We start from the raw sequence: 22343 nt of genomic DNA, 5'->3' as shown, positions 1-22343 counted from the left end.
TCGGGCTCGGGGCCGCCCCGCACTCCGGGGTGGAAGCGGCGCGGCGAGCCGGGCGGCGCAGGAGCCGGCCGGCCGCTGCGTTTTGCTAGGCCGATGATGCAAGATACGTGACAGGCCTCTGGGCAACAGGTCGGGCGGAGCTCAGCTGCCCGGTGTCTCTTCCTTTCATTTCTGTGAGGTGCGGGAGCGCCCTGCGCCCTCCCGGCCCCGGCCTGCGGCTGCCTTGTGCTGAGCGGAGACGCGGCGTCTAGGAGCCGAAGTGGTCCAGGCAGCGTCAGGGTTGTGGGTGCTGAAGTGTCTTTGCAGCACACGAAGGGTGACTCTGCAGCGGCCTGGTGCTTGCATACGGACACGACTCGTATAAGGGTGTTTATAGTTTGTGGAGGCTGTTGTGGTGCCAGAAATGGGCACGGAGGCTGTGGTCTACTTGTGCCCTGGCAGATGTGCGCGCGGAGACTTGTGCCCTGACAGATCTGCATTCATTTGTGGAAAGGGAACGTTAACCCAGAATTAAAAACCCTCTAGTTAAAGGCAGAGCTGCTGTGTGGATGTTAGTGGTGTGGAGATGTTTTGGAATATTACCAGACAGTCTGTGAAACTATAAAGAGTAATTAAGCCAGAGGCAAATTAGCCTAGTGCTTGAAGGTTTGTTGCGTTGTTGTCTTTAAAGGCCGGACTTGTTCTACCTGTGACTGAGTCAGCGTATCAAGACTGTTGTGCACATTAATACGTGTGAAACATGACTCGGGGGTGAGGCATAGAGGGTAGGAGATCCATGCCTGATACCAATTATGCAGTGTATCTGGCTGAAATCTGTGTGTTGGGCATAAAGTTGGGCTTTTTTGTTTTCGGTTGTTTTTGTCAAAAGCTTAAAACTTGGTCGGAAGGCCGTTTTAATTAAACAGTCTAATGACAGATCTTGCAGTCCTTGGAACTGGAAACATTTTCACCACATGAAGTAGTTCCCCAGACTCTAGAAGTGTTCTGCATTTTGATGCTGCAAAATAAATGGGACTCAGGCTTGGTGCTTGTTTAGGATTCATTGTGCCACTGTGTTCTCTGTAAACTCTTCTTTTGCCAAGAATCCTCAACTCTGCTTTCTTGCTTTGAATCCTGGAATCAATGTTCTTAGTGGGAGTGAATTTTAAAACATCGGGTGGAGAGAGAAAAAATTCCCTTTAATCATAATTGGAGAAAAACAAACTTGTAAATTATTTTAAACTTCACATGAAAGCAGAATGGATTTGTTTTTTTGCAAAATGTAGGTGCTACAGGATTTTTTTTTTCTTTTGGAATGGAGAATAGAAATGGAATCATTTTAAATGAAATGGTTACAACATTTCCCTATTTGAAATTAGACTTATGTAGAGTACTCGCTTGCTATGCGCATGTGACATGAGCACTGCCCAGGTTTAAAGCAGATTAATATGCTTCTGGGTCAAATGGGAAGAACCTGGACTCGCTTCCCCCCACCATTGACAGCAGACGCTCTAATATGCAGGACCGTGCCCCCAGGGGACAGGGCATCTTGTGGTTAAGTGTGCTGAGCTCTGCTCCCTGCTGTGCTGGACAGAGCTTGTGTCACCCTGATCGGGGCCCTCGGATCTGCGTGTGCCTGCGTTCCCTAACTGTCAAATACAGGTAGTGCCCTCCTACCAAAAAGTTGTTACACCTCCTACCAAAAAGGTGTTCAGACTTGGGAGGGGTTGTGTAATACAGTGGGAAGGGCTATAGACAAGCCCAGTAATTAACTTTCAGAAAATCATTTGGATAGTTTTGGGGGTTGTATAGCCTCCTAATAAAATGAGCTAGTTGAAGCCGACATCTAGAATGTAATGTCCCTTAGTACCCTCATCTGTCTGTTCAAAAACTCCCTAGTTATGTATGTCCCTTATGCAGTTCTCCAGGATGCCTCCACCTCCAACTCACCACAGTTCCCTAGAAGTACTGTTAGAAATCCTCAATAAAATTCACCCACAGAAGGCTGCAGTATCATGCTGTTGATGCCCAAGAGTGCTTTTGTCTCTGTGAATATACTGCTTGTAACAGATACTGGCTTCGCAGCCCTGGAGAGTGAAGTCCTCTGTTGACCAAGGCTACAGCTATGGCACAGGCAGTGGGTAGCATATGATACAGATCTCTCCCCTTTTGATGGAACTGAGGCCAGAAGCTCATTTGACAAAAGTTACCAAATAGCCATTGGAGGGCAGCTACTTCTGCTTCCTGCCAAGCTGGGGCATAGCCGGTTTGGTTTCCCTATACATGAAAGGTTCCAATTCATTATAAATTTCCCTGAGCTGCCTTGTCTCTCATGCTTAAGATGGCACACATGACTGCTTGCATGTGGGTACAGCTCGTGACAGTATTACGAAGCTTGCTGGTGCGTCCATTCTGTCCAACAGCCGGTCTCTCTGAGCAGTTGAGCACTAGAAACTGCATGAAGCATGGGCAAAAGCAGCTGAGAAACCCAGGGGGTCCATGGAGAGTTAAAACAGGTAGAAGGGGAATAAGTGAGAGGGCAGCGACTGAAGGAAAGGAGCAGAATATGTGGAGCTGAGGAAAGGCCAGAAGTTGTGTGAGCTGGAGCTAGTGTCAGGCCTGGTGTTCAGCTTTAACACTGCGTGTTCTGGCATCTGTTGGCTTAAGCCTTAGCGTTCCAAAATGTCATGCCTAATCTCTGTGCAAGTTCTGTGGATGTTGGCATGGACTAGGGATTTGTGGATGCCGGTGACTAGGCAGAGGGAGAATTAGGCATGTGCACGTGAAGTGTGATGGTTGCACAGCTGCATCCGTGGTTTTGAAAAGTCCCTTCACACTGACATCAGCAGACAGGTTTTTTGGTAGTTTGACTAGAAACTAATGTCCTTCCTCGCAGCTCTGGGCAGGGATACTGTTGCAATTCGCAGGGAGTGATGCCTTCTCCAGTGGTAGGTTTTTGAGGACTTTTTTTGCATTTAAGTGCTGGGATTGTACAGTTTTGGCAGGCTTTTAAGACAGTGCAGTGATTGTTATCTGAGGAGAAACTGAACCCTGGTGTCATCTTGTGATCTGCTCGTGTGTAGCGAATGACGCTGGGGAGCCATGAGGAGAAAACACTTAAAATCTCTCGGAAGGATTCTTCCCAACCGGATGAGTCAGGAAGTGTCTGCATTTCCTTCACTGCTGGTTTGTTTATAAGGGGCTTTCTCCTACATCCCTGCTGTTACCCTGCCTGTTGAATGTAGTCCAGCCAAAATCAGATGTTTGGGATACCCCAGTTCCTCCCCGTCAAAAGGATTCTCTGGCTTTTGTGGCCTCATTGATTTGAGCAAGATAAGCAAGATATAGAGAGAAGCAAGCCACCAGTGCAGTGGTTCTCAGCCTTGCTTTCACAGCCTGACAAAGGGTATTTATACCCAAACTTGCTAAGAAGAATTTTTCCAATTATTTGAGTTAGTATCATAGTGCTTAGGGTCAGAAGGGACCTAAACAGATCATCAGGTCTGACCCCCTTCCCCAGGCAGGAATGGGTCATATCACCCCAGCCAAATATCTGTCCAGCCTCCTCTTGAAGACCCCCAGGGTAGGAGAGAGCACTGCCTCCCTTGGGAGCCCATTCCGGAGCCTGGCAGAGTTGGACTAATAAAAGATATCAGATTTACCCAAAGAACCTTGTCTAGTTCGACTTGAGGCACCCTGCAGAAAAATGACAGCTCTCAGCTTCTACTTGTTTTTTGACTACGAAAAAATAATAGAGCGATTCTTCTTTCTTTTGCAAAGAATTCAGAAAGCACAACAGGGCAGAACGTATCTGACGCTGGTTTCCTATTTGAAATCTTGGTTCGTCCTGTGAATCATGCCTAGATGTTTGCACACCTAATGGTGGTAGTACTTCGTGGCACCTTGCAGCACCCTAACGTGGATCTTGTGACAGCCTGGTTGAGAATCCTCCATATTAGCTTCAGGGACGTAGCTTGGGATTGCACAGTTGTTACTGAAAAGGCTGTAGATGGGGCAATGAAGGCCCCAAACTTAGATTTTTTTTTGAAGTTCCAGAAATGTTTCCATGACTTAATTCCAGGGAAAGCAGCTTTTTGGTTTGGATTCAAGCATTCTCCTGCAGCGTTCACAGCTTAATGCATTGCAGCATTTGGCTATGAGAAGTGAACAGGGCTAATTTGTTCCTGTGGTCTAGTTTGAGTATTTACTTTTAAGATTGGGCACAGTGGGTTTATCTGGAAGAATGAGACCAATAAAACTTAGAGGGAAGACAACAGGGACTTATTTTTACCTAGTCTGACACAGATCAGGAAGCAGGCGCTGCAGCAGCCGCTCTACCACTCCAAACTGGAAGGCACAGTCTACTCCTCTGCAGGCACAGGCCAGATCCTCTTGCTCCGGTGTGTGTCCATGTGGGGTTGGAGGTTGCAGCAGGGCCTGCGATCACTGGTAACCGCGCAGGTACCACAGCTTGTAATTCCAGTCAAAGACAGTCTCCAAGTGCCAGGCCCATGGTCATGCAGGAAGCCAGCTCTGTAATTGAACCACAAGCTCATCTGAACCACTACCATCAGGTTCAAGCTCTACGTGCCAGGAACAAATGTCAGCTGGAGAAGTACGGGTTTTTCAGAATGTGTCGCTGTTTCTGTCAATGCACTTCCAGCCATCCTGTAACATAGATACAGTGTGTTATTCCATGTGGGAGTTCAGAGCTCCTTTTTAAACACTTGTAATCACAGCGAGCTCAGAGGCAGTGGGTGGAAGAACACATGAGCTGGCGAATATTAGAGCCATCTGAAACCCCGTGTGCCCTCTAGATAAGCAGGCGTATGCAAAATCCTGAAGAATAACTGCTTCTCTCAATCTCTCAGGTTTGGATTGAGAAAACATTTGTTTTGTGACCATCAGATGCTAGTATCCCCAGTATTGCTGAAAGGGAAAATGTGTTTTTAGGCTACATTACTTTATGGGCGTTTGTGCTCATACTGTCTCCAGCTACCGTTAGAGAAACTGGTTGTGCCTCTCTTCCCAGTGCCCTTGCTTTTCCTGTTTCCTCAGTATGATGGTATAATGGGCCCCAGTGGCGTGCTCCCTACCTCTCAAGATTAGATGACTTGGATGCTTATTTTCGTGCTGCTGTAATGTATCCAGAGCTCAAGCTGGGCCCATCTTCACTCAGATAAAATCTGGCTGGGTGGTGGGAGAGCCCCTTTGTAGCTGAGGAACTTCAGGAGGACAGAGGAGCTGTACTGGGGCTGTAGGCATTGACACCTCCCCCTCTGCTGCAGGTCACGGTGTGTACTCTGGCCCAGGATGTTTGCACTTGGGATAGAGCAAAGGATGAAGAGAGGGGGGTGGCCAATGCTTTCTGGTGCTGGAGAGAGGTATATTTTTTGGGAGAGACCCATGTCCAGGCATTTGTCTCAACAAGGAGAGCGGTCAGGCTTCTGCATGCACATTGCTGCTTGTTCTGTGAACTCTCTTAACTTCACAAACAAAACAGAATCTGGTGGGGTCAGTGCTTGGGTGGGTGACTTTGTTTAGACATTGACATTCCTTAGTGTAGCCAAAAAGTCTCTTTCTCATATGTGAAATTCTGCGTATGTCAGGGCTACAGCAGATTATCCCTCCTGCATCACTCCAAACCAGTTTACAGCTGGCAGAGACGTACAGGTGAAGAGGCGAGAGACTATACTGTCCTGTCTCCTAGGTCTCTGAGCCTCGCCTCATTTTCTCCCGAGCATCTGGCTGAACTATTGCTGAAGACTATTCCATAACAATGTGTGCTAACAGCAGGGGACCCTAATCCAGCCATTTCTTCCAGCTTCTTTTGCTCTGGGTGTACTGTAGATTCAGTGGGAGTTGTGCCTGACTAAGGCCTTGGAGACCTGGATTTGCTTTCCTTCAAAATTAGGAGCATACCTCTCTGATAGACTTTGTTCTTCACCTTCACAGAGCTGCATAGAATTTCTCTTCTGCCGTTTTAATTTTCAGGCTGATGATTTTAAAGAAAAATCTAATATGCCTGAGTCCTCAAAGGTATTTTTCAGTAATGCACTGAAGCTTTCTGAAGACCTGGATCCATAGTACATGTAGTGGGCATCTTATTAGTGTAGCAAAATTAAGCATGCAGATGGCTAAGATGTATATGTATAGCTTTTCTACCAAGACTAGTCTCGATGCTCGCCAGCATGCATCAAACTGAACTGTCCATTAGTTGGAAACTATAATTTGTGGAGGTCGTTTAAGTGGAATGGGTTGTTACTTGTTAAGAATTGGAAAAAAACGCAGCGATGACCAAAATTGACTCTCTTCAGATTCCTTCTAGTGCCCCTTCCCCGTGCCTGCTAATGAATTGGATGATGGCATTCCAGACAACAAATCCTGGATATGGGTGTGGGGAAATAGATCTGTTTGTTTTATGTAGTAACTAAAACAACTAATTTTGGCTAATATCCAGCCGGTGGAATTGAGCAGATGGATAATTGCATGGTAGGATTCTGAGTTCTTTTCTTTTTGTTTTTTGATGCTTTCTTTAAAATGCTAAATAGTTTTACTAAGATTTTTTTTAAATGTAAAATTGCCTACTAAGCTCTCAGTGGGTTTGGGACAAGCTTCCGTTTTCTGTCTTGTCCAAGAGTCACTCCTGTTGCCTGGAACCATGTCTTATTCCACAGCAAACCACACTATGCCGACGGGATGATGAAGAGGAGATGGGGGACTAGGGACTAGATCAGAGGTCTGCAAACCAGTTCTGTTGTTCCCTTGTATGACCCTGGGAAAGTCTTTTAATGTGACTGTAGTATGGAAGGTGATGGGACTTGGCCATGTTCAGGGGGTTGTGAGGATTAATTAACTAAGGAGCCTGCATACTGGCTGTATTCATAGTAATACTGAAAAAATAAGCAAAGGCTAGTTACTGTTTGGCCTGATTTGACATTTTTTTAAAAATAGAAAACCAAGGAAGAAATGAGTTTGTGTGTTAACTTTTGCCTTCTGGGTAGTCGGATAGTTTGGGCAGGGGGTGGAATTCACATGCAGCCGAAATGCTGAACTTTCTCATCCCTTAAGGTCATCCTGGAGGAAATGTCTTTCATTTTTGGTCCCAGAGTTTAAGTCTGTTTCCACTGCCTGTCTTCCTTCTCAAAGCAAGTTTTTCTTTTTTTTACGAAGGGCTTTGGAGTCTTGCGCGTCCAGAGCTTGTAATTTAGGCCATTCAGTCCAGATACCAGATAAACCCCTGCATTTTCTCATTTTGTTTTTTCTTTAATGTGGAAGAGGTATCAGAGCCCAGCTCTGGGTCTTGATAAATGTTTGTGGTCATGTTGTCAGTTCAGTGTATGTCTATGTCTCTAACAAATGCCATCGTAGGTGCTTTTGGGGCCTGACCTTTACAGTCTGAGTCAGCAGATGTCCATGTACTGACTTCAGACTGTGGCGGGAGTCCATCCGCTCCAGGGTTCATTCTTTCCACATACTGTACGTTCCTGAGTTAGTCCTGGGGGGCACCCACCCTGCCACCATTGCAGTTTTCCTTATGACTCCAGTGGAAATAGGCTTGGGTCCATTTCCTAGGATTAATTCAACTTAAAACCAGAGACCCAATTTTTAATAACAATTTAAAAAAGGATTAAAAAAAAAAAGACTTTGTGTGCATTCATATACAGACAAGAACTTGCAAAACTTGTTTTTCCTCCATGCTCTGAAGTTTGCTGACAGCTTTTCATAGACTTGTTGCTCTGATCTCTCCACTTCCCTCTTTACTGCTAACCAAAGTATTGTGATTCTTCTTAATGTATTGTAGGGTTGGTGCTGGAGGCAATATACTGGCTACTTGTACAGCCACTGAGACTGCAGCCTAGGCAGGCATTTCTCTCAGTGCTCAAATTCATCTGGATGCTCTATCACAGGGACAAAATGTTTATCTAATCCACCATTAATGAATGTGCTTAGACCTCCCAGCCATTATATGAAACTAACAGATTAGAAAGCAAAATACCTTCTGGTGCTTATCAGTCAGAAAACTTATGGGGAATGCAGCTTGTTTGGAGATGGCTGATCCCATGTGGGCATTGCAGGTCATGTGTGTTCTTAGATGCACTTAAGCGAAGGTGAGTACTAGCACTGCTGCTCTTGCTGAGATCTCTCTCTCCACTTAAACCATTGCAAAATAGGCTCTAAGGCAAATAGCCGTCTTCATGATTGTGAGAAGCTGCTTGGAGGGTGAAAGGTTGATTAAATCCTCTGGGCAAGAGTGGAATTTTGTGCATATCATTGTCCTGTTTGTTACCACAAGCTGCGACAAGGATTCCTGTTCATATGCAAACATGCACATGCAAACGCAGGTTTATGGCTTGATTCTGAGATTGCTCAGGTTTTGGTTTGCTATTTAAATATGGCTACAAAAGGTGCATTCAAAATCCAGATGTCGTTCAGGGACCAAGAGCTTAGGTAAAAGGAAGTAGTTTGGGATTTTGCTTAAAGAAGGCAGGCTCAGTCTGTATACAGAGCTTTTTTTATTTAATGAGCACTAAAATGGTTATATTGTTGCGTCACTATGTATCCAGGACAGGACTTGCACATAGGTGAAACTTTCTTCCTGGGAAGTTTAGGTTCAAGGATAGTGTGAAAAACAGAGTGGCCTGATTATTTTGAAGATGTTGAACACCTGTAGCATCCAGTACCCTCAGCAGGTCCTGGGTGTGTCCACTTTCCCTGTAGAACAGACAGTAAACTTTCGTGTGGCTTCAGGCCATTTCTCTTTCCCGTATTGTCACTGTAGCAAACTGAATCATCTTGCCTCTGTAAGTTTGGGCACCTATAAATGTGCCGCGAGGCTGCTCTGCCACGCTGTAATAACAGTGTGTTGGAGCAGACTTGATTACTTGATTAATCTGTCTGTAATTGTAATTACCGTGCTCCAGGAGACCCCAGCGTCATGTGTATCAGCATCCTTGCATTGAAAAATGGCGTCAGGGGTGTTTTAACTAAAGCTGGTTAGATGAGCTTTAGTTAAAGTTCCCCCTGCCACCAGTTTTCAAAGCTGGGATGCTGATGCACATGAGGCTCTGGGCACTTTAATTAGAGCAGCTTTCAGAGCCACTCTAATTAAAGTGACCGTCTCTCCCATTCCCAGAGCACATGTATAAATGCTCTTTGAAGTCTCCCTAATGCTGTGTAGCCTAGATTTGTTGTTCTTTGTGGTTGGTTTCTTTAATGACTTTTGTGCTATGTCTGGGCAGCTGGGACCTGGGAGAGACTATTGAATAATGGCCTGACTGTTCTGTGAAAATTCTTGGCATTTTTAAGAAAGAGGTTTAAAGAGGTTGTTTTTTCTTGTGTGTGATTTGTTGTTTTGTGTGTTTTTTCTCAGTGCTGGAGAGGGAAGTGCAGGCTGGGAGCTTCATTCTTAGCTTCTTATCATGGGTACTGTGCAACAGGAGACAAGTGACTAACAGTGTCACTGCATGCCAAGAGATTGCCCTGATATGATTAAAATCTCGGGTGTAAAGTTGACTGTGATCATTCTGGAACGTGCCTGAAGAAGGAAATGACGTTTGAGGGCTCTGCATAGTGCTGAGCACTCTGCTCCAGGACAGCAGTCTCGGCGCGGGAACAGCAACATGGGATCTGTAGAGATCCCTTAGCAGTGTCTCAAGAAGCATCCTGTTAGAATGAGGCCAGATCAACTGTTGCTCATGAGATTACATGTGTATTTTTGTAGGAGACAGATTTAAGTACCTCCATGGCACTCTCTCCCTCCTCCTCTTGTTCAGAGAGTATGTACCGCAGTCCAGAGGTCACTTGGGGGAATAGTAGCAGCATCTGGATGGGCAGGAGAGGGTGGGGTGCATGTCCTCTCCCCTCTGCCATGTGGAAGATGTCCAGGAGCATGTCATGTGTGCTGGTTTGTCTCGAGTTAATGGTGCTTAGCACTCAAACACAATGAATCTTACTGAAGACAGGTCTGTTCCTGTGGTGTAGCTAGCACTCTGTGTGACTTTGTGTCCTGATTTGTCATCTCCAAAGTAGATAGGATTCAACAATGATAGAAGTGAGGAGGATGTGGTGTTTGTGGGGAATGTAGGAACTTCAAGGGGTGTTACTTGTTTCACATCCAAATGAGGTGGACCTGAGAGGTAGGAGTGCTGCTGAGTGGCTCTTTGCACAGGACAAATAACTGCATTTGAACATTCTTGTGAACCAAATGTATAACCTCATATAGGGGACTATGTATTAAGAGGCAGCAGCGCCATCCTATAACTTGCCAGCTCTTATGATTTTATCATGCAGAGCATGACTCTTGATGCTATCCCCACCTCCAAACTTCTGCTCCTGGGCTCAGACATGATGAGCACACCCGTCATTTGGAAGAAGACTCTGTTTTTTGTTTTCCTGGTTGCAGAAGAACTTGAACATATCCCCCCCACCCAAGTTACAGAAGCAGAAAACCAAACCAAGGGGACCCCCCATTTGTTATTTCTAGCAACTCATAATTTGGGGGCTTGACTCCTGATCTTTGGTTGTGGCTGATGATATTGCTTGTGGGGAATAGTCTGCTTACCTTAGTGGTTCTCAAACTTTTTAGACTCAAGGTACCCCTTGTTAGATACCAGGCACCCCTGTGAAAATGCCAACTCTTAGCTTTCACTCTTTTTTTTTTTTTGACTACAGAAAAGTTTTAGAGCAATGTTTTGTTGCAGTGAGTTCAGAAAGACCATAACAGGCCAGAATGTTTTTAACACTATGGATTCCTGTTTGAATTCTGTATTTATCTCATGAATCATGTGTAGGTGTTAGCACCTTTTGCAAGGGTGCAACAAGCACCCCAGTGTGCCATGGCGTCCTGGTTGATAATCCCTGGTTTAAATTAGTTTTGCAGGGTGGGTCCAGATAGTGCCTTGCCTCTGCTGAGGTCTTTGTGGTCCCTAGAGGAACTGTAGAATAGATTGGCAGCCAGTGTCTTTTGCCACCCTGTTGACTACATTCACTCTGAACAGGGTTACACAATGTAGAAATCCAGTGGCCAGTGCATGCTAATGCTACCCTGTTGAGAGAATGCCACTAAACCCTCAACACAGACACATCTAGGAAAAAGAAACAGATAAAAAATGCCAGATGCAAGACAACTCTTTTGGTTGGCTAGCCACATAATAACCCATCAGGTTGCATTGATAGAGAGAAGCTTACATTTAGCAGGCTGCTGTCATACACAAATATTAAATGAATATAGTCTGTATATATAAAACTTTCACCTCTGCTTTTAAAATTTTAGGCCTCAATTTGCAAAACATTTAAGATTATGCTTAAGATTCATTGAAGTCTCTAGATTTTAAATGTACTCGGCAGATCAGGGCACAACTTTGTAGCATCTTTATAGTAGTATAAAGGTCCGTGAATCTTGGCTGTTCTCTCTCTCTTTGTGCCATTAATAGCTTCTCATTTCATGACAAATTTTAATGTTGAGGTTTCTATTAATCTAGCTGTAACTAATGGTTTTCTCTTTGTCTCTCCTTTACTACCTAAGAGGTTATGGTTAATTTACTCTGCCCTTGCACCAGTGCTTGTTCTGTTGTTGCTTTTGCACTACTTGGCAGTCATTAAGCTATCCCAAGATCTGGCTTTATTAATCCTTTAATGTTATTCCCTGACTAGCTTTTGGACATGATGTCGAGCTCACTTGAGAGAGCTGTAATACATCACTAAATAGCATTCAGCATGTGGGCCCATGGAAGAGGGTGTTTTCACCTGTTAAAGATTGTGTGTCTGTTCTGAATTACAGCCTGAGCATTGCCAGCATCATAAAAGAGCCTCTTCAAAGGTCAGATGTGGCTTTGCCTGGTCTGTCATACTTGAAGAAAAGACCGGTTTCTCTGAGTGTCTGGGTCTTTCATTGCTGCTCAGCCCTTGCTAGTGGTGGTGGTTCAGTTACTAATGCTTTAGTTTTAATGTTTTAAAGGCCTTTGGCAAAGTTTAGAGGTGCAGGGCCAGCGGGGGAGAGCCCTGAAAGAAAATGACTTGACTATATATAGTATTTTGACGCACATGATGGAAACTAGAGCTAATTGCGAAGCCTTTGTGGTCAGAGCAATAAGCAAGGAGCCAGGAGAGCTGCATGTGACACCCTGCACAACTTCATATAAGTCACTTAACTGCTTTGTGCCTCGGTTTACCCAGCTGTGAAATGAGGGAGTAGTACCACCCTTGGTGTAAAATTTGGAGATATTCGAGGGAAAGGTGACACTTAAGGGCTTAATCCAGTGGATGCCTCATGAGATTATGTTCTCTGCCTGTTGCTGTTGTACTTGCACTGGGGTTTACAGCCTGTGAAGGCTGCACTTGTTAGGGGCCATGTGACTCTTGCACTTGTACAGGTCTGACACCAAAGTGAGCGGAGAGCTGTGTGGTCAAGGGGGAGGGTGGACAGGCAAGTGAAACACGTCGCAAAACGGAGCGAGCCTCAGACACTAACTCACTCTGCACTGTCCCCTGAGCGAGGTTAGCTGACTTCCAGGGCTGTGGGACTCTTCTTGCTCTCCGCTTACCTGCAAATACAATTCCTTTGGAGATGGCTGAGTTACCATGGAGCTGCAACAGGGATGAGTAATTTCCTAGTGCTGTTGATTTTTCATTCAGGAGACAAGTGAATAGCATCTTAATCAATGCCTTTGATTTTTGCATTCATTGGAGCACTTGTTGCACTCACTATGGTGTCATGGAGTGGAAAACGAGAAAGCAAAGCAATTTTCTATGCAGTTAACAAAAAGCCAGCTCCTTCCACATGCTGAATATCTTCCCCCCAGCCCCCAACTCCAAAGCTTTTTCCACTTGTAGTGCAGACAAGTGATGCCCAGGAGACTTGAAACCTGTGCCAGAAGTAGTGCGTAAAGGATACATTCATTGTCTAATAGCCCCTCGTGTCGTTTGGAATACCTGAAACTTGGGACAAGTGGTTTCTTTAGCACTTGTTTCTCCTCTGTCCCTTTTTCTTGCTAGACTCTAAACTCTTTGGAGAGGAGACCATCTTTGTGGTGCTAGTTTTGTACAGGGCCTGCCACAGTGGGTCCTGATCTGTGAATGTGCCTCCCTATGTACTGCTGCAAACTTGGATTGTAAGGTCAAATACCAAGTACCAAGGGTTGTGATGGACGCTGGGCTAATGATGCTGATTTTGTGTTGCACCTAGGTATGGTCCCAGCCTGTACCATTCAGCTGCAGGTTTTGGGGTGTGTTCAGCCAGGGCATTGCTCTTGTGCCAGCTGCTGGTTTTTGAAGGCCAAGCTCTGTCCTCAGTGTGCACAAATGTCTACCTGCATCCCCAGGATCAAGGGAGTTCATAAACGCAAGCCTGTGCTATTAGTCAGAGTTTCCATGCTTGAGAGAGACTTTGCTGCAACATGCTGTACAGCGCCTGTGTGGTGTTGCCTTTACTGTTGGTACAGAAGAGCAGAAAAAAAAGGTTCAAAGAGGTACATGGTTTCAGCACTGCTGTCAGTGGGAATGTGTCCCAGTTTCTTGACACGGAAACTAGAGGACTCAGTGCCAGTCCTGCCATTTGTGCTCCTAATTGTTGGATCAGTGCTGGGAATGCTGCAGCCTGAGTGGCTCTAAGGAGATACCTTAGTTGGAGTGAAAGAGGTGGAGGAGTTTTCTCTTTTCCCATCTGTGCAGCTCCTGGGGGGGCATTCTGGGGCACCGCGCTTTGCAGAGGGGAACCTCTTTCCGACAGTTCACAACTTTTGGCTTTCTTAAAATTAAGCCATTTTTTATTTACTACGGGGGAAAATAGAACTACTTTCTTCCTGGTATGTCGGAGCTGCTCTGCCTGGGAAAAATGTCTGCTATGCATCATGGTTTCATGCCCTTTAGTCTTCCATGGATGGGGGAGGGGAAGAAAGCTCTTTAATAATTAGGAAAGTGCCATACAGACCGGTATCCTTTAGGAGCCCAAGATGCTGGTCCTCACTTGGGTTAAACCTGAGTTAAAAACTGAAGGATTTTTGCTTCTGGGTCTCTGCTGAAAAATCCATTTGCATGTTGCTTGTGGGCCCAGATGTTTGCTGGAGCAGAGCCTCGGTCTTAGAATGCGCCCTCCCTACTCCTGTTTGGGAATGCGATTTAACCAGGTGATTTGGGATTATGGTACCTATGGCTATTTTGCCTTGACCTAAAACAAGAACAAAACCTTCATACCAAGAGTTGCATCCCCATTAAAAACACAAGTCTGTTGCAAAATAGTTCTTCCCTCCCCAAGATTCAGATAAGGATTAAAAGCAACACTTAAAGACCTTGAGTTTTGTATCAGGCCCCATGAGAAGATCTTTTCAGGGGACCCCTGCCAATAATCCCTTCCGAGTTCTTCCCCAGGACATTCTGTGACCCGTTCTTGCTGGCAGTGGTGGCACAATGGCTGCCCTCTTCTCCAGCCACCTGCTGGGAAAATGAAATGGGTAAGAGGAAGCTGAGTGGTGTCCTCTGTGCAGAGAGCCAGTCTCTACCAGTGCGGGTTTGCTGTGAAGCACATGCAGGATGCTGAGGACAGGCTTGCAGCAGCAATGGCTAGAAAATGGTGTCATTTGAAATGGACTCTGATTTGGGGAGGGAAACATGGAGAGAGAGGAGTTTTCCTGCTTCCAACCTGACTTCATTCAAGGGCCACAACCAAACTAGTTGCTGCTAGTTCTCCTCCACCTCCTTTTGTCCTGCCTTCGGGGGCCTCACCCACAGCACTGACAGCTGGATGCTGCCACTGCCGTAAGCATCCAGCTGTCCTATTCCGCCTCTGAAGTTGGCACCTTAGAGATGAGCCTGGAGAATAGCCCTGCCCAGCCACCTGTTGATGCTTCCTGCTCTCCCTTAGGCTCCTAATGCCTCTGCCTGTGCACTGCTCGTCTGAACAGCGATGCAGGTAGCAGCATGTCGACCCAAGCTTGATAATCTCGTGGCACTTGGCTTGCCGCTGAGAGCACATGCATCTCAGTCTAAGGAAGTTCCCAATGGATGTTTTTCTCCTCCTTTGCCCTGTTCCTCAGGAGGAGGAGGGGAAACAATGTATAGAGTGGCAGAGAGGTAGAGCTGGAGGAAGGGAGGATGGAGGGTGGTGGCAGTCAATCTAGGGGATGGCATTGGGACAGGAGCTGCAGCAGGAAAACATTGGGAGTTGCTGCACGTGGCAACAACCACTCTTATTAGTGGTTTGGCCTTGGTTGAGAGAGAAAATATCCCTTCCCACTATTCCTTTTGTGTGTACAGAGCAGGAGGATGCAGCCACTGTAAGAAGGAACCGCACAGACACAGTGGGCGCCAAATAACACTGCAAAATGCATCCAGCAAGTGAGGCCTGGCTGTGTGTATGAGCTCCTGATCTAGCAGCACTCTGGCCTCTAAGATGTAAGCAGCAAATGCACTGTATCTCGGCTTTAAGGATTTGACATTATCGCATGTGACTTTCTCATAAGCCAGATCAGGAAGTAGAGTTAACATGCAGTCCCGATTGGGTGGATGCACAGTGGGCTGAAGATCACTCAGGGAAGCCATATTTCAACCTGGGGGAGGATCCTGGGTGGGTTCTTGCAGAGTTTTATACTGGACCCAGTTCTATCTCCTATTTTCATTACAAATAGGACTGTATAATTAGAAGGTGCCACCAAGCAGAGAGCATTTGCAAGCACTCTGGAGGATGAAATCAGAATTTAGAAAGATCTTGATGAGTTGGAGATATGGTTTCAAATCAGCAAGATGAAATTTAATAAAGACAAGTGGAAAGAGTTGCATTTGGGAAGAAGTCAAATGCATAGGCACAAAAAGGATCTGGAAATTATAAGGAGTCAATGTGATGCTCTTGCAAAAAAAAAAAGGCAGATCTTCTGCAATAGATTGACTGAAGTATCATATGTAAGCCTTGGGAGGTAATTATACCTCCTTAGCTGGAGCATTGTGTCTGTTTTGGTCACCATGTTTTCAGATGGATGGACTGACACACTGGGGAGAGTCTCAAGGAGAGCAACAAGAATAAGAGGTTCAGAAAACTTGAGTAATGAGGAATGTTGAAAGAACTGGATTGATTTTTCTTTTTAAAAGAGAAGACTGAGCAGGAGCACAGCTTCCACCATGTGAACAGATGGTTAGGCAGGGATGGTGGTTAGTTGTTCTCCTTTGGTGCTGGGGAAGGGCAAGAAGCCATTAGCCTGGTTGAAACCAGGTATTAGGAAAATCTTTCTTAGGCTGGGGAAACACTAGAAGAGGATGCTATGGAGGATGTAGACTCTCCTTCACTGAAGATTTTGAAGAGCGGGCAGCTTAATGATGAGCAAGGCAAGAGGTGAGAATGTTGGTTTGTTTGGTCTGGGTGAAGGAAGCACGTAACTACTAACTTGGGCTTGAATTTATAGTTCTGGGCTTCCCTTTATCAGGTATCCCTCCTGGTTGGCTAACTCCATGCTTCCTTGTTGTTGATGGTATTTTTGTAGTGCCCAAAGTATGATATATACCTTGCCAACAGTTACAAAGCCAAAAAGCCCCTGGTCTGAAGACGTAACAATCAAAACGTAGGAAGAAATCCATTTTCTTTTGCGTAGTGGTGTTAGGCTTCCTCTGTGATCCTCCAGAGTAGCAGTATGAACATAATACTGCCCACTGTTCAGTTTAAATGGCATTTTGGCTGGGATTCCTGTGCGTTTTATTCAGAGATTCTCTGGTGTGACTGACTTAATTAAAATGTTTAAGGGACTTTGGAGCAATTAATGAATTTTGTCCTGATCATCTGATAATTTTTCTATTCCCCACCAAATCATAGATTCTTAATATGAATTAGCCCCAAATATCCCTGCTAAACCCTTTGAAGAATAGCTCAAAGGACAGAACATCTTCAAAGGCTCTGAATAAAACCTGGATGGCAGCCTGTCATGGGATGACATTAACAACTGAGAGGATGTTGCTTAACGTTGCAGCAGCATTCATTGTGCGAATCTGGATCTCAGCGCTTTAGCAAATTGATAATTACCATGCTGCTAAGCTTTCAAAATGGGCATTTCCTAATCCAAGAAGAACCGACTCAAGCCTCCGAGTCATTCGTAGTCCTGTTGCAAGCTAAGTGGGAGGTGTATACATGGGAGGAAGGGGATCCGTCTCTCCTGGAAGGTCCAGTTCAACAAAAAGGGAAACAACTACTTCTTTGTATTGTGTTTGTAAAGTTCAGGCGCAGATACAGACGTTGTGGTGTCAAGGAACAAGAGCTCTATAGGAGAAGAGGCCACTGCAAAGGAGTCAGATGAAATTACAAGTGTGCGGAAGAGATAAGAGTTGGGGCTGAACTTCCTTGTGGCTCCAATAATGCCATAGGGGGTGAAAGTCTAAGTTCACTGTTTTCTACCACCTGTTCCCATTTTGCACTGCAGTGAAAACAGACCAGTCACCTACATTTCCTGCTTCTCCTGGACTGACTCATTGCTGCATTGTTTGTTCTGCCAACGTTGCAGGTGGATCCAGTGAAATACGGTTTCATTTGTATTGAAAAAAAACCCCCAAACCATGGGAACATTTCTATTGATTCTTTTGCCTTGTGTAAAAAGCCTCCTCTCCTCCTTATTGCTTGTCACTGTTACTTGTCCCACTGGTGGTTTAGATTCCAGCTGCATGGGGTAGGGGTGTGAGTATTTCTGGGGAGTCCTTGGACATCTTCAAACATTGAGTTATTAGATACCGTCTTTGTTGGTGATTTTGTCTGACAGTGCTAGCCTTCAGCATCAAAACCGGTGTTACAGAGTTTATTGAGCAAACCCAGGAGCGTGGGACAGGTATATGCATTGATCAGAGAGGGGATGGGAAATTTGAAAGCTACTGAACTAAAAGAAAGACAAATGGGTGCTTGCTGATGGAAAAAACCCACAAAAATACATACCCCTTCCCCCGCCAAAAAAAACCAAACGTGCCCCAAACTGGTGCTTTACTTTAAACTCAGCATGCTTGTGCATTGAACCCCATGCATGCTCAGAAGAGTGCATTACTTCAACCTGGCTTGCCCAATGTCTGTAAAGATGGGGTGCCTTAATGCACTTTTTTGGTACTTTTATCTAATAACTGAGTTGAATCACTTCTAGCTAAAAGCGCCAGAAAGCCCCAGTGAAGCGCCCGATTTTCACAGACGCTGCAGAGGCGGGTTGAAGTAACGCACTGCTGCTTCCAGTAAAGCATGGTTTTTTTTGTAAATGTCTGCAAGCAGTTGCAGGTAATTTCAGGTACGACATCAGCCCTGCACTTTACATGGTGGTTTTACAAATGCAGTTTCCTATTTCTTTGAAAGCCTTTTCCCCACCCCCACTGCTGTGTTTAATAAATTATGCTCATAAACAAAGTATACGGAGACATTGATTTATACACAAAGAACTGTCAAGAGTACAAAGAAAAGACATTGAGAAACATTAAAAAAAGAGACAAAGATTAGAGAGAGATTTTAAAGCTAATTTTCAGTGCTGTTTAAAAGGCAGATGAATGCATGTCAACAGATGCCTGGGCTTCTTTATGATTGATAGTAGTGCTACCTTTCCTGTCCAACCCCTGGAGCCTTGCAGTTAGGAAAGGAATGACTTGGCTGCCAACACCCTGTTGTTGATGCCTCTCTGACAGCTCCAGCAATGCAGCAATGGCAGGAGAAGGGCCGTGCGATGACAGCTGACTCCTCTGCAAGGAAAGATAACTCTTTTGTGGTTGAATGGCAAACAGGATCTTTCTGCTTCAAATTGCATCCCATTTAAAAGACTTAAAGAGGAACAGCAGCATCACAGCAGCTTTGAATAAGAAGCTGCCATTTGCAGCATTTTTTTACCTTGGCAGTGGATAGAGATGTTATTTAATTTAAATGGGACTTTGCACATAGCCCCTTTCTGAACAAATCTACTCGTGACTCCCATGGAGCAACAATCAAATGTTGCAAGGAGAAGGGGAAGATGCTCAGGCATCTTTAGGTTTTTGTCCTCCCCTTCTCTTTCCTGAATATTATTTAGTTTTTGATTGAGCCTGGTCCTGCCAAAGCCTGCATTAGAGTCGATAATACGGATGTTGGCTGTTGCCTAGAAACGGCTCTCAAGCCTTCTGGGCCGTTCCTTATTCTAATCATAGCTGCAGGCAGGCCTTGTTTATTCCCTTTCCAGACAGTGGCGATCATGGAAAGCATGGCAGGTTTTTTTGTTCATGCTTTGCTTGAAAAAAGGTATGCTAGATAAGAGCCAACTCTGCAGAGACAGCATGCTTTTCTGCCACCTGATATCTCCATCAGAAGGACTCTGACATCTGAACCCGTCGGAAGAGGCTGCAGCAAGATTGTGTCTGAGGGCTGTGGGTTGGGAAAGGGAGAAGCTGGCTGGGGTGCATCGGGGGGGCAGGAGCTGCTAGGGGGTCAGGTGAAACTGCATCAAGCGTGAACTTTTCTGGTGCTCGATTGTACCCAGACAATGCCTCCAGAGCTTTCTGGTCCCTGTCACAATCTGTTCCTTGAGCAAAGAGTAAGCAGCAGCTCAAGGAAAGCATGTGAGGAGGGGAAGAGGCTTGATTTTTTTTCCCCTCTAATATTGTGAGGGAATTCTGTGCTATTGAAAACAAGGCTAAGAGCCCCTGGCTGAGCATGGCATACCGTGCAGATGGTGTTGGGGTGAGCTCCTTACACCTCTGCAATTCAAAGGAAATCCAAGGCTGAATTTCCCCTTGAACCTGGGCTTGCCTGTAGGTTTTCATGAGGTCCCTCTTCACTAGGCAGCTTTAAGTCCTGAGCCTCTTGTGCTGTTCTGCTGACATGTTTGCATCCTGAGCTTGCTGTGCGTTGCATCAGCCCTGACCTCTCATTGGGCAAAGACTTGGTCAAATGGTTGTTAGATGGCTGCTGCAATCATAGGCTGGGAAATCTCTTCTAGACCTGGTTCCTGTGTGATGCAGCATAAGGACCACCCGACTCTTGGGAGGTGAAAGCTGTGGATGCTGAGCCACTGCAACAGCCAGCTCCATGACCAGCACAGGAATGAAGCGACAATGAAAATAGACACTAAAACATAGGCCAAAGGCCCTCAAAGCTTGGAAGAGCGGCATCTCTAACTGCCCTGGGGAGTTAATGGAGGAAAGAAGAGAGGCTTCCCCTCCAAGTGCAGCGTGTCTTGTAGGGGGAGTGGCCAGGTTTCAGAGCAGGGAGGACCAGCCTGCAACACAAGTGGCAGGGAGCACAAAAGAGACCAACAGGTCAGGCAGGAAGCACGGGGCAGGGAGTGGCACGGGGAGGAGAAGGGTATCGGAGTGACAGTGCAGGGGTTACCTTGTGACACGGCTGCCCTCCCTGCCTTACCTGGCTCCTGGTTTCTGACCCCAGGCCCTGGCTGTTGTTATACAGTGAGAAATACTTTCTGGGTCTGAGCTCTAGACCGTGTCGGAGCCTGACTAGACACACTCTCTCCCAGAGGGGAATTTCTGATGATGGCCTCTTCGTCTGTCGGTGAGAACAATCAATGTGGATAGATTAAAATGCTATTGATTTCACAAGAACAAACGCTTACAGTCAGATTGTTTTTCATTCCTAGAAGTCTCTTGGCGAGAGTGATATGTTAATTTTCATCTGCAAGACGGTAACAAATACAGATCAATACACACAAAAAGAAGGTCCTGTTTTTTCAGGACCAGTACGTGGCTTGGCTATATAAGAGCTACTTTTTGTGATTAAAAGTCCCTTAGATAAGGTAAATAGGTATTTTCCCCATGGCAAAATTAAAGAAAGCTTTGATTCTAAATGAAATCGAACAAGTTAATCTTTTGTTTAGGAATCTTGCTTTCACAGGGAGAAGGCATCTCAAGTTATTTCTTTTATTTTCGCCCTGGGAATAATTTAAAATTTGGCAGCTGGCGTATTTGATTCTGAGCGCATGTCTTTTGTAGTCTGGCTGTGCTGAGCCCTGCAGTGTTAAGGGAGAAGAGCAGGGCATAGGAATAGAAGAGTGTATACCCCCCCCCCCGAGCCTGTTTCTGCTCCCCCACACTGTTATTCCCCAAAGGAGAAGTTAATAATGCTTATAATATCATGTATGGATGTTTGCTTCTCCACTAGGGGTAAGTGCGTTTAAAAGCAGCTTGCAAACGGGGAGAGAATTTGGCGTCAATTTGGTAGTCTGCTCAGCTGTTTCTGGTGGCAGTAGCTGGCCATGGAGAGAGTGTGACTATTATGGGAATCTAAACATGCATAAATAAACTTCTGCTCTTCTGCTCTTAATCACTTGAAATACTGGACCAAGTTATCCCTGTTTATTGACACCCTGGTGTAATTAAAGGAGGAGCCCGCTGAATCCGATGTAGCGGGGGACTCGAGCTAATTCATGGAGGCTGCCCACCGATTTCACGGGCGGAATGCGGGACCCGGCAGCCGTTTGGTGGGCAGAGTGCATTGGGGCCCCCTCACCTCTGGTTGAGGGTCCTGGTGGCCCTGTCCCTTGCCGCTGATGGGCTGTGAGGGCTGCCTATTGTGTGGCCTTGCCACTGGCTGTGAAGGCCATGCAGCCCTGCCCATCACTGCTGATTGGTGGAGAAGGCAGGGGCCACACAACAGGCAGCCCTCACAGCCAATCGGGTGGGGGTGGCAGCCACCTTGCTGGCAGCTCCTAGAGTAGGCAGCCCCTCCCCTCCCCCTTTCCCGCCCTGGAGGGGTGTCACAGTGCTGTGAGGACTGCTCGCTCCTTCGCTTTATTTGATATCAGGTTCTCCCCCCCCCTCAGATTTCATGAAATCGATGAAATCACGAATTCGGTAGGTCCCTATGCATAGCACGGCGCACTGAGTTCTGCCGGGTGTTGTGTGTAGAGCCTAGTAACTTGTGTGCTCATTTCGGGCCTGAGCCAGGGTATAGAAAATTATTTTGGTACACATCCAGGAGGGGCCAGCAGGGAACTGCGTGCTCAGGGGCAACCAGCGTTCGTCGGCGGCAGGTCCTGTCAGACCAACCTGGTGGCCTGTTACGACCAGGTCACTAAATCATTGGATGCAGGGGTGGCAGTGGATATATTTTTCCTGGACTTCAGGAAGGCTTTTGACACTGTCTCTCACCCCATTCTCATTAGGAAGCTGGGGGACTGTGGCGTAGACACCCATACAGTCCAATGGGTCGCCAACTGGTTAGAGAGTCGCACCCAGAGGGTGGTAGTGGATGGGTCCTTCTCGACCTGGAAGGACGTGGGAAGTGGGGTCCCACAGGGCTCGGTCCTTGGGCCCGCCCTGTTCAACATCTTCATCAGTGATTTGGATGAGGGGGTGCAAAGCACCCTGTTCAAGTTTGCTGATGACACTAAGATGTGGGGGGAAGTGGGCACAATGGAGGGGAGCAACAGGCTACAGTTGGACCT

At 46.1% G+C, this 22343-nt stretch overlaps 1 protein-coding gene across 1 annotated transcript in view; it reads left to right on the top strand.

The window, feature by feature from the left end:
• Positions 1-160: 160 nt before the first annotated feature.
• SEPT8 (septin 8) overlaps positions 161-22343 on the top strand; it is a 77904-nt gene continuing 55721 nt past the window's right edge. Inside the window, exon 1 of the mRNA XM_019506341.1 lies at positions 161-178. The gene's annotated coding sequence lies outside the window, so the exon portion shown is untranslated. The remainder of the gene's footprint in view (positions 179-22343) is intronic.

Source organism: Gavialis gangeticus, unplaced genomic scaffold (genome assembly GCF_001723915.1).
Source record: "Gavialis gangeticus isolate Ggan-Ray unplaced genomic scaffold, GavGan_comp1, whole genome shotgun sequence".
NCBI classification, from domain to species: domain Eukaryota; kingdom Metazoa; phylum Chordata; order Crocodylia; family Gavialidae; genus Gavialis; species Gavialis gangeticus.
The sequence above is the reverse complement of the archived record's forward strand: the minus strand, read 5'-3'. Positions and strand labels throughout refer to the sequence as shown.